Below are 12,471 nucleotides of genomic sequence, written 5' to 3'. Positions count from 1 at the left end.
TTGTTCAAGAAAGGGAATAGGGTAATCTTAGGAATTACAGACCAGTCAGTTTTACTTGTATTGGGCAAATTATTGGAGAGGATTCTGAGACACAGGATTTATGCTTACTTGGAAAACCATAGCTTGGTTAAAGATAGTCAGAATGGCTTTGTGAGGGCAGGTCATGCCTCATAAACCTTATTGAATCCTTTGAAGATGTGACAAAATGCACTGAGGAAAGTAGAGCAATGGATGGGATGCGTATGGATTTTAGCAAGGCATTTGATAAGGTTCTGCATGGTAGGCTCATTCAGAAAGTAAGGAGACATGGGATACTGGGAGATTTGGTTGTCTGGACACAGAGTAGGCTCATCCATAGAAGACAGAGGCTGGTAGTAGATGGGAAGTATTCAGCCTGGAGCTTGGTGACCAGTGATGTTCCGCAGGGATCGGTTCTGGGACTGCTCAAGGTTGCAACGGGACATTGACAGGATGCAGGACTGGGCTGATAAGTGTCAGATGGAGTTCAACCTGGAAAAGCGTAAAGTGATTCATTTTGGAAGGTCAAATTGAAATGCAGAATGCGGGTTTAAAGGCAGGATTCTTGGCAGTGTGGAGGAACAGAGGGATCTTGGGGTCCATGCCCTTTGATCCCTCAAAGTCACCCAGTGCCCCCCAAATTTGTTGAGGCAACTTATAGCATGCTTGCTTTCATTAGCAGAGGGATGGAGTCCAAGAGCCGTGAGGTTATGCTGCAGCTCTATAGAACCCTGCTTAGACGACACTTGGAATATTGTGTTCAGTTCTGGTTGCCTCATTATAGGAAGGATGTGGGAGCTTTAGAGAGGGCGCTGCCTGGACCGGAGGGCATGTCTTATGAAGAAAGGTTGAGAGCGCGAGGGTTTTTCTCACTGCAGTGTAGAAGGATGAGAGCTGACTTGATGGAGGTGTACAAGGTGATGAGAGACACAGACAGAGGGAATAGACAGAGACTTTTTCCCTGGGCGGAAATGGTCATCATGAGGGGGGTATCAATTTAAAGTGATTAGAGGAACTTTTAGGGGAGATGTCAGATGTAGGTTCGTAACACAGACAGTGGTGGGTGTGTGGAATACAGTACCAGCAGTGGTAGCAGAGTCAGATAGATTAGGAACAATTAGAATATAGAACATAAACATGACAGCACAGTACAGACCCTTCAGCCCTTATTGTTGAAATAATCTGAAACCCATTTATCCTGCACTATTCCATTTTTGTCCATATGATTATCCAATGACCATTTAAATGCCCTGAAAGTCGGTGTCTACTACAGTTTCAGGCAGTGTGTTCCATGCCCCTACTACACTCTGTGTATACCTCTGACATCTGTCCTATATCTATCATCTCTCAATTTAAAGCTTTGTCCCCTTGTGCCAGCCATCACCATCCGAGGAAAACGCTCTCACTGTCCACCCTATCTAACTCTCTGGTTATCTGTATCTCACAGTTACGCCATCTCTCAGCCTTCTTCTCTCGAATGAAAAGTGCCTCAACCTCATCAAACTGGGTGGCAACTTTCAGAGATCTATGTACCTGGACGCTGAGATCTCTCTGCTTATCTACACGACCAAGAATCTTACCATTAGCCTAGTACGCTGTTTTCCTGTTCCTCCTTCCAAAGTGAATCACCTCACACTTTTCCACATTAAGTTCCATTTGCCACCTCTCAGCCCAGCTCTGCAGCTTATCTATGTCCCTCTGTAGACTGCACCATTCTTCATCCCTATCCACAACTCCACCAACCTTATTGTCATCCACAAATGTACTAACCCATCCTTCTAGACCCTCATCTAGGTCATTTATAAAAATGACAAACAGCAGTGGACCCAAAACAGATCCTTGTGATACACCACTAGTAACGAACTCCAGGGTGGATATTTCCCATCAGCCGCCACCTTCTGTCTTCTTTCAATGAGCCAACTTCTGATCCAAACTGCTGATACACCCTCAATCCCATGCCTCCGTATTTTGTGCAATTTAAGCGACTCTTGGATAGGCACATAGAGGAGAGAACAATAGAGTCAGATAAATGGTCAGCACAACATCGAGGGCTGAAGGGCCTATACTATGCAGTATTATAGTATGTTCTATGTTGACATCACGGGTTCAATCCCCACACTGGCTGAGATCATCATGAAGGTCCTACCTTCCCAACCTTACTGTTCCCCTGAGGCTCGGTGCCCTCAGATGAAACTCACGGCCAGTTGTTTCTCACAAATGAGAGAGCAGTCCTTGGTCCCCTGGGACTATGGCGACTTTACTGAAGGAATATATACCCAAGTCAGGATGGTGAGTGGCTTGGAAGGGAACATGCAGGTCATGGTGTTCTCATACATCTACTGCCTTTGGCTTTAGGAAGGTAGTGGTCATAGGTGTTGGCAAGTCTGCTACTGTTGCAGGCAGTGTGTTCCATGCCCCGACTACTCTCTGAGTAAGGAAACTACCTCTGACATTAAAGCTCTGTCCCCTCGTACCGCCCATCTCCATCCAAGGAAAAAGGTTCTCACTGTCCACCCTAGAGGTAGACAGTTCAGCCAAACAAATGAGAGTGTCGGTGGAAGGGTACTGTTGGGGACGTCAGGAGAGGAAGAAACGGAGGGCTTGGAGGCCCTAGTCATGGTGGATGGAGGTGTAGAGGGATTGGATATCCATGGTGAAGATGAGGCGTTGGGGGCCGGGGAAAAGGAAGTCTTGGAGGAGGTGGAGGGCATGGATGGTGTCTCGAACGTATGTGGGGAGTTCCTGGACTAGGGGGGATAGGACAGTGTCAAGGTAGGTAGAAATGAGTTCAGTGGGGCAGGAGCATGCTGAGACAATGGGTTGGCCAGAGTGGTCAGGCTTGTGGATCTTGGGAAGGAGGTAGAACTGGACAGTGTGGGATTCCCGGACTATGAGGTTCGAAGCTGTGGGTGGGAGATGAGGTTCTGTATGGTCTGGGAGATGAATCGTTTGGCTGAACTGGTCCTCACCCTTAACAGTTTCTCCTTCGAATCCTCCCACTTTGTCCAGGCCAAAGAGGAAGCCATGGGAACCCGTATGGGCCCCAGCTATGCCTGTCTCTTTGTTGGCTACGTAGAACAGTCGATCTTCTGTAATTACACCGGCACCACTCCCCACCTCTTCCTCCGCTACATTGATGACCGCATTGGCGCCACCTCGTGCTCTCGCGAGGAGGTTGAGCAATTCATCAACTTCACCAACACATTCCACCCTGACCTTAAATTTACCTGGACCATGTCTAACACCTCCCCCCCTTCCTGGACCTCTCCATCTCCATTAATGATGACCGACTTGATATCGACATTTTTTACAAACCCACTGACTCCCGCAGCTACCTGGATTACACCTCTTCCCACCCTACCTCCTGCAAAAATGCGATCTTGTATTCCCAATTCCTCCGCCTCCGCCGTACCTAGTTCCAGGAGGACCAGTTCCACCACAGAACATACCAGATGGCCTCCTTCTTTAGAGATCGCAATTTCCCTTCCCACGTGGTTAAAGATGCCCTCCAATGAATCTCGTCCACATCTCGCACCTCTACCCTCAGACCCCACCCCTCCAACTGTAACAAGAACAGAATGTCCCTGGTACTCACCTTCCATCCCACCAACCTTGGTATAAACCAAATCATCCGCCGACATTTCCGCCACCTCCAAGTGGACCCCACCACCAGGGATATATTTTCTTCCCACCTCTTTCCGCCTTCCACAAAGAATGTTCCCTCCATGACTACCTGGTCAGGTCCACGCCCCCCTTCAACCCACCCTCCCATTCTGGCACCTTCCCCTGCCACCACAGGAATTGCAAAACCTGCGCCCACACCTCCTCCCTCACCTCCATCCAAGGCCCTAAAAGGAGCCTTCCACATCCATCAAAGATTTACCTGCACATCCACCAATATCATTTATTGTATCCGTTGCTCCCAATGCGGTCTCCTCTACATTGGGGAGACTGGCCACCTCCTAGCAGAGCGCTTTAGGGAACATCTCCGGGACACCCACACCACTCTGTGGCCAAATATTTCAACACACCCTCCCACTCTGCCAAGGACATGGAGGTCCTGGGCCTCCTTCACAGCTGATCCTTCACCAAGCTGCCTGTAGGAAGAACGCCTCATCTTCCGCCTTGGAACACTTCAACATTTTCCTCATTTCCCCTTACCCCACCTCACCCTAGTTCCAAACTTCCAGCTCAGCACTGTCCCCATGACCTGTCCTGACTTGTCCTACCTGCCTATCTCCTTTTCCACCTATCCACTCCACCCTCCCCCTGCGACCCATCACCTTCATCCTCTCCCCCACTCACCTATTGCACTCTATGCTACTTTCTCCCCACCCCCACCCTCCTCTAGCTTATCTCTCCACCCTTCAGGCACTCTGCCTGTATTCATGATGAAGGACTTTTGCCCGAAACGTCGATTTTAATGCTCCTCTGATGCTGCCTGAACTGCTGTGCTCTTCCAGCACCACTAATCCACAATCTGGTTTCCAGCATCTGCAGTAACTGTTTTCACCTAAGGATTTTGTGGTCAACATTACTGTCATAATTGCACATGTTTATTAAATTGAAGTTTTGACACCTGTCATTGATAGGATTCACCCCGGGTCCAGGATAATCGTTGGGAAGTATCTGAATATGAGCCAGTTTGATGGCTGGCCTCCTGGTTGATTCAGAAGCCAACCTGACATTTCTGTACCAATATTGAAATAGAGGTTTAAGATTTATTATTTAATCATTGAGTGTAATGTTATTTTGTCTCTATTTGGTTCCAAAAAAATGGGAACACAGACAGACTGAGTGAGGGCTGTCAACTCCATGAACTTGAATCCTAGCTGAACAATTGTGAGATCACCCAATCTGGTCCTGATTGAGATCGGTTCGTGACTTCGCTTCGTACACTGTTTAAAGGATATATAGATGAGCAGAGTAAATTGTTTTCCCACACAAAAGAAAGTATCACATAGAAAGGCAGAAACATTATTTACATGTGTGTGATGTATATCTTGTGTGTGTGTGTGTGTGAGAGAGAGAGAGAGAGAGAGAGAGAGTGGAGAGGGAGAGAGAGAGATAGAATCATAGAAATATACAACACAGAAACAGTCCCTTTGGTCCAACTCATCCAGGTATTCTCAGTTAATCACATCCCATTTGCCAGCACTTGGCCCACACTAAACCCTTATTGTTTGTATACCTTTCTGGATGCCTTTTAAATGTTGCAATTGTACCAGGCTCCACCACTTCCTCTGTTTGCTCATTCCATACACGCACCACCCTCTGCAAGAACAAGTTACCCCTTAGGTCCCTTTTAAATTTCTCCCTGTCCAAGCCCCTCATGATTTTATAAACCTCTATAAGGTCAACCCTCAGCCTCCGATGCTCCAGGGAAAGCATCAGCCTATTCACCCTCTCCCTACAGCTCAAATCTTCCAACCCTGGCAACATCCTTGTAAATCTTTTCTGAACCCTTTCAAGTTTTACAACATCCTTCCGATAGAAGGGAAACCAGATTTGCATGCAGCATTCCAAAAGTGGCCTAATCAATGTCCCGTACAGATGTAACATGACCTATCAACTATTATAGTCAATGCACTGACCAATAAAGGAATGTAAACCAAACACCTTCTTCACTCTCCTAGCTGCCTGTGACTTTCAAAGAACTATGAACCTGCGCTCCAAGGTCTCTTTGTTCAGCAACAAACCCATTAGTGTATAACTCCTGCTCTGATTTGTCTTTTCAAAATATAGCACCTCACATTTATCTAAATTAAACTCCATCTGCCACTCCTTGGCCTATTGACCCATCTGAACAAGATCCTGTGTACTCTGAGGTAACCTCCAATGTTGGTGTCATCTGCAAACTTACGAACTATACCTGCTATTTTCACATCCAAATCATTTGTGGAAATGATGAAAAACAATGGACCCAGCAGTGATCCTTTTGGCACACCATGGATCCAGGCCTCCAGTCTGAAAAGCAACCCTCCATCACCAACTTCTGTCTGCTATCTTTCAGCCAGTTCTCCATCCAAATAGCTAGTTCTCTCTGCATTCCATGATATCTAACCTTGCTAACCAGTCCACCATGAAGACCCTTGTTGAATGCCTCACTGAAGTTCATGTGGATCACAGCCACTGCTCTGCCCTCATCAATCCTCTTCAAACGCACAGAGTCATGCCGATTGCCCCTAAACAATCCTCACCTTTCCAAATATATGTAAACCCTATCCCTGAGGATTACCTCCATCAACTTTTCCACCATCAATCAGGCTCACTCATCTATAGATCCCTGGCTTTTCCTTACCACCTTTCTTAAATAGTAGCACCCCTTAGTCAACATTCAGCCTTCCAGCACCTCACCTATGAATATCGATGATACAAATATCTCAGCAAGAGGCCCAGCAATCACTTTACTTGCTTCTCACTGATTTCTAGGGTACACCTGATCAGGTCCTGGGATTTATCCATCTTTATGCATTTTGAGATGTCCACTGTAACATGAACATTTTTTAAGATGTCACCATCTCTTTCCCCACATTCTATATCTTACATGACCTTCTCCACAGTAAACACTGATGCAAAATATTTATTTAGTATCTCCCCATCTCCTGTGGTTCCACACATAGGCTGCCTTGCTGACCTTTGAGGGGCTCTGTCTCCCCAGTTAATCTTTTATCCTTAATGTATTTATTGAATCTGTTTGGATTCTCCTTAACCCGATTTGCTAGTGCTATCTCATGTTCTGTTTTTGCCCTCCTGATTCCCTTAAGTATATTCCTACTGCATTTATACTCTTCTCAGGATTCACTTGATTTCTGCTGCCTATACCTGACATATGCTTCCTTCTTTTTCTCAAATAAAACCTCAATTTCTCAAGTCATCCAGTATTCCCTGCACCTACCAGCCTTGCCTTTCACCCGAACAGGAACATACTGGGTCTGGACTCTCATTATCTCATGTTTGAAGGCTTCCCATTGTCCAGCCCTGTGTAGCTTTGAGTGTGAGTTTAGAGGTACAGACTCGATGGAGCGAAGGGCCATCTCTGTCCTGTATGATGTCATCACTCTATTAATTTGAATGTAAGGTTCTGATTATTTTTGTGTTTGTTTTGAGAAAATGTGACCGAGTGGAAGTTCCAGCTGTTGGTGCAGTCAGTATCAGCTTCAGGTTCTGTATTAGAGTGCTCATTCACAGAGAGAATTTCCCAAATCAGTCATGTAACTGAATTAACAAGGAAAGCTGTGGGATAACAGTGTGCAGGAGAACAGCTCTCAAAAACTTAAACAGCATGAGGCATTGAACAACTGAATAACATCAGCAGAATGAAGGTCATCACTGAAAAGAATATGAAAAGGTATTTAGATATTGATAGGATTGATAGTGAGTGAAATATTGCAAGTATTGTTACTTGAAAGCATGAATGTTTGAGACTTAACAGGATCAGATCAATCCAGCCTTTGGGGTATTCAAATATAGCTGTAAATCTCAATGCTATCACATCATTAAAATAAACCTGCTGTCATAACTTGTTTGTTCAAAATGCATTAAAAAGTTTGAAGATATAATCATGGTTTCCCAGTGGAGATACCACACAATATAAAACAAAGTCTCTGGAACTGTGTCAGCTCCATCTCTGAGAGAATTCTACAATTCCAACAGATTGCCAGCAGCAGGAAAGGAAAGGTTGTGTCACAAACAACGAAATGCATCTTCTCAGGGAAAAGATCGGTAGAGTGTACGAGACCATCCTTGTTGTTGTTGGTGTTCCTGGTAAGAGTTGGAACAACTTATATAAACCACTGCATTGAATCATCCTTCTTTCTACAGATAACTGATAAATTATTATATTTCCATTCAGCAAGGCAAATCCCACTGTCAGACAATAGTGTCCTCACTGACTGAGTTTAAAGTGAATAGTTTGTCAGTTCGGAGGCTCCTCAGTAATGTGCAGCATTGTGTGTTTCCCTATACTGTGCAGAATGGGTTTATACTGAGGCCACATTGATGGGGTTTGACTGAACACCGGCCCTGGCTGGTCTAAAAAGGGTTTCGGAAGACCACCCTCTCTCTGTGGTAGTTCACAGCCTGCTGTCGGTCAGATGGGTTTTGTAACAACCCACCTCGCAGTGACACTTGGTGTTTCCCATTCCTTGATGGAAAGGGATTGTGTTGGTGGGTCTTGATCAGACAGCTCACTTCAAATGGGAGCCCAGAGACAACAGGGCAATGGGTGGGTTCAGCAGGTCATTAGGAATTAGGAAATAATGGGGACTGCTGATAGGGCGATGTGCTGGAAAAGGCACAGCAGGCAAGGTTGCATCTGAGGAGCTGGTGAAATCGACTGCTGCTGACCCAAAAACATCCTGAGTATATGACCGTGTTTCTGTGAGTAATCTGCTGCTCATGTTCTTCCCTATGTCCTTCAAAAGTTCAATGATTCATTGAGAGAGATTCTTTAAACTTCATATAACATGGAATAGCAATTACCTTTGTGTCATTACTTACAGTCTGGGCTCAGGCACCGAGAATGTTTCATTATTAACTTCAAATCTATTTTTTCCTTTCTCTTACAGTTAGTCTCGTGGTGATTGTAATCTTAGCTCGGGGCAAATGTGGTCTTTCTGTGTGCAGCACTCGTTATCTTGTGGCCATGACAACGTCAGATCTACTGTTCATTGTTTTTTATATCATCCTTCACCGATTTCGACAGTATTATTATCCACTGTGTTTCCTGCAAATCACTCCTGTTTGTGGTGTTATCTATGCCCTCAACCGCTTGACCATTGATTGTTCTGCATGGTTCACCATTGCTTTTTCCTTTGATCGATTTGTCGCCATTTGTTTACATGAGATGAAAACGAAGTACTGCACAGGAAAAACTGCAACCGGGGTTCTAGCAACAATCTGCATCTTCTTTTATTTAAAGAACATACCCAACTCCTTTGTGTATTACCCTGGAAAGATGATCAACAATGTTCCATGGTACTGTTATATCAGGCCTGGTTATTATGACGACCCTCGGTGGATAGGTTTTAGATATTTTGAGACTTTTTTAACACCAATGTTCCCATTCACTTTTATTGTCTTTATCAACATTCTGACTGTCAGACACATCTTCGAGGCCATTAAGGTGCGGAAGGAACTGAGAGGTCAGAGAAAAACAGAGAATGATCCAGAGGTAGAGAGCAGGAAGAATTCTGTGATTTTACTCTTTGCCATATCTGCCAGCTTCATACTTCTCTGGTTGTTGCATATTTTATATTTCTTTAATGCTGGTTATTCCTTGGATTCTGTTTCTTTTGGTCTCTTTGTTCAGATTGGATATATGCTGAGGAACTGAAGTTGCTGCACAAATGCACTTATTTATGTGGTGACACAGAAACATTTCAGAGACCAGTTAAAGTATACCATGTCATATCCAGTTAGAACAATAATTGAATTGGTGAATCAATCCAAGTAACTGAGAGCCAACATTAGGTGCAGCAGATAACGGAAGGAGGAGTCCACGTGAGGAATGGACCGAAAGGAGAAGGAGGAGCAGCAACATGATAACTCTCCTTTCCCAATGGTCAAGGAATGACTCGATCTAAGGGGCAAAATGTAAAGCCAGTGTAAAGTGCTGTTAGTAATCAGCAACAATTAGCAGGAAGTGGAGGAACAAAAGTAAAACCAAAAGAGGAATTAAATATACACAAAAGCTACATTTATCCCAAGTAATCCATTCTCAGTGAGTGAAAAGGTTAGAAAAATAAATGATATGGAGGAAGGTGTAATCGTTCACTGCAGGAGAGAGGGAAATGCAACGACAGGCTCCTGGCCACTTTTCCTCACTGAATTCTCTGAGCAACACATCTGGGCAAGTTTTTTAAAAAACGATAAGTTTCCTGTTGAAAAAGGAAATAAAATATTGTAAAGATTCTGTGTCTTTTGATTGCACCTTTATTTTCAACAATAATTTACTTTGTTTTCATTCAATTCCTCGTGTTGGTTCCTGGCAATCGCACTTTGAGATTTTCACATTGATCAACAGTCAAACCCAAAGAGCAAAGGAATTGGATCAGTTTGTGAATACATGTGGCTTTCATTCTCAAACAATAAAATGCAAAGCAGGAGGAGACAAAGGCAGTCTGGACTAAACCAGTTCTCTGACATCATCCCGTTTCTTTACTTGTTCCTTCCCATGAACCAGCTGATGCGTTGCCGGGGGAATCCAAGCCCAACCAGAGGGATTTCTGGACTCCCTCTCTGCACCCACCCAATGACCCAGCTCCCTCTCCAGTTTCAGATGCTCCTTCAAATCTACCTCTTCATATAAGCTATCGTCCCCTGACCGAATATCACTTTCAGTGAATCAATATGAACTCTGTTTGATTTGTTATGATAAAGGTCTTTTTAACTATGTTTGGGGACTGTGCTGTGTTAAAGTGCACAGTGATGCTGCTATCCTGGTTAGTGTAGCTGTCTTCCAAACAGGTGACCTGGGTTAGATTCCTGACAATTGCAAGTTGAGATTTGTCACATTGATCAATAGGAAACCACAGACAAAAGGAATTTGATCAGTTTGAAAATATATTTGTTTTTTATTCCAAGACAATAAAGTGCAAAGTAGGAGTATACAAAGGCAGACTGGATGAAACTGTTTACCTGCTGCCTCCCTCCCCCCTCTAATCCCACTGAGGTGGCTCTGGCTGTGCTCCATCCCTGGGGGATGTATGCCCTGGGTAGAGGGAGCTGGGAGCTGACTGGATGAGCTGGGACTTGGGCGGAGAGGGGGCTTTCAGTGAGAGATTTGGGGATATTTCAAACAAGTTCTGGCAGCCATTTTCCCTTCAAAGAACAAAGAACAAAAACATTTACAGCCCAGGAACAGGCCCTTTGGCCCTCCAAGCCTGAGCTGATCCAAAGCCTCCGTCTAAACCTGTTGCTCATTTCCTAAGCATCTCTCTCCCTCTACTCCCCACCTACTCATGCATCTGTCCAGACGCATCTTCAATGAACCTACTGTGCCTGCCTCTACTCCCTCTGCTCGCAACACCCACCACTCTCTGTGTGAAGTCCTTGCTGCATATATCCCTATTTAACTTTTCACCTCTCACTTTGAAAGTGTGACTTCTCGTTGTTAAATCCTTCACTCTGGGAAAAAGCTTATCTCTGTCTACCCTGTCTATACCTGTCATGATTTTGTAGACCTCAATCAGGTCTCCCCTCAATCTCCTTTTTTCTAATGAAAACTATCCTAACCTACTCAACGTTCACTGTGTACACTGAGCAGGGAGTGAGTATCTGTCGGTTTCAGTCTGTGTCTGAGTGTGAGAGTGTGGGGAATGGTTGAATCTCAAAAGCAAGCCCCTGGAGCAGAGTCTGTCCTGAATGGGTGAGAAAGAGTGTGAGAGACCATCGCAAGAGCTTAGACCAACTGGAATGGTGAATATCAATTGTTAAATCGCACCATATCTTTCCTTAGCACGTGTTTATATCTGTCTGATTTTTCCTCTTTTCTCTCCCTATCTCTCTCTTTGCCTCTGTCTCTCACCCTCTGTCTGTATCACACAACATCTCTCTCTCCCTCTCAATCTTTCTCTCTCACACTATCTCTCTCTCTCTCTCTCTCTATCTTACTGACAGCCTCTTCTTTTGTATTTTTCTCTCCTGTCTCTTTTTCCCACCTTTATCTGTGTTCTTTCCCATTCTCTTGCTTCTTCTCTCATTTCTCTCTCTCTTTCCTTCTCCTCGTTTCCTTCCCTGGTTCTGTTGTTCAATCCTGAGATGGAATCTGCACCTGCCCCTCTTCAATATTGGACAATCCCGCACCCCCCCGTCCCCCGCCCACCGCACATTTGGCCCTGTCCCCCTCCATGGCCCCTGTCTAATTGCCCTCCCTTGTGCAGCTTCATCTATCCTGATCTGTCCCTCTGTAGTTCCTGATCTGTCGTTCCTCCATTATACACCCACTGTACATAAAAGCCCTCGGTATCTCCATCCATCAACAATACCTTTCCCCGTGCTGTGTCCCAGCCCATGAGCTGGAGGGCGAAGTGAGCGTGTGCAGAGACTAACGTGTGCTTTGACTGCGTACCATAATGTCATGGAGTCATTGAGTCATACAACACAGGGACAGACCCTTCGGACCAACCAGGCCACGCTGACCATGTTCCAAAACTAAACTATTCCCACCTGCTGCGCTGGGCCCATATCCCTCCAAACCTTTCCTATTCGTGAACTTGTCCAAATGTATTTTAAACATTGTAACTGTATCTACATCCACCATTTCCTCTGATAGTTCATTCCACATCCAAAATTCTAAAAACATTGCCCCTCATGTCCTTTTTCAATCTTTCTCCTCTCACCTTAAAAATATACCCCCCAGGTTTGAACTCCCCACCCAAGGGAAAAGACCCTTATCATTCATCTTGTCTGTGCCCCACATGATTGTTTAAACATCAATAAGGTCACCCC

This window comes from Hemiscyllium ocellatum, assembly GCF_020745735.1.
Source record: "Hemiscyllium ocellatum isolate sHemOce1 chromosome 15 unlocalized genomic scaffold, sHemOce1.pat.X.cur. SUPER_15_unloc_24, whole genome shotgun sequence".
NCBI classification, from domain to species: domain Eukaryota; kingdom Metazoa; phylum Chordata; class Chondrichthyes; order Orectolobiformes; family Hemiscylliidae; genus Hemiscyllium; species Hemiscyllium ocellatum.
Note: the sequence above shows the minus strand (reverse complement) of the source record.